The sequence below is a fragment of the Triticum aestivum genome, chromosome 3B (assembly GCF_018294505.1).
Source record: "Triticum aestivum cultivar Chinese Spring chromosome 3B, IWGSC CS RefSeq v2.1, whole genome shotgun sequence".
In the NCBI taxonomy this organism is placed as follows: Eukaryota; Viridiplantae; Streptophyta; class Magnoliopsida; order Poales; family Poaceae; genus Triticum; species Triticum aestivum.
Genome location: NC_057801.1, coordinates 674,247,721 through 674,248,445, shown reverse-complemented (window position 1 = coordinate 674,248,445; position 725 = coordinate 674,247,721).

Sequence of the window (725 nt, the reverse complement as noted above, 5' to 3'; positions counted from 1 at the left end):
ATCCCCTCGCTACCTTTTGTGTCAATAGCACAGTAACTCACACATCGTAGACCTGATAACTTATGTACCCCGGTCCTGATAACTTTGGCGATGGAGTGGGCTGGGGGAGGGTTGGTAACTCACACATCGCACAAAACCATTTGCTCCAAGTTTTTAAAAGAGAAGGTCAGCGCAAGGGAGGAAATAACTTTGGCACGGGAGGATAACTTTTTTTTCCCACAAAAAAACTTTTTTTCTCTGGGCCCAAAGTTACCGCAGTGTCTGTGAGCGAGTTATCAGGTTCGTGGCATATATATTACCATGCTCTTTATAGAGAGTTATTGGCGTGTGTTACAAAAAAACCTGTGGTCAAAAACATTACCATAGTGTTTTGTGCGTGAGTTATCTGATTCATATATAGCGTATAAATTAGCAATGCCTTTTTACAGATAAGTTATCGGGATGTGTTACAATAACATTTTTTTTCTTTGGGTCAATATTTACCACGGTGTTTGTGAGTGAATTATCAGGTTCGTGACATATAATTTACCACACTCTTTTACAAATAAGCTATCAGGGTGTATTACGACAATTTTTTACCTAGGGTCAAAATGTTACAGCGGTGCGCAACGGCGGAGCTATGTAGCATTCTGAGGGGGCCGTGGCCCCCCCAGCCCAAATGCAATTTCTTTTTTACTATGTATGTAGTAATAGCCCATATCCACATACGGGCAGAAGGCCACAAG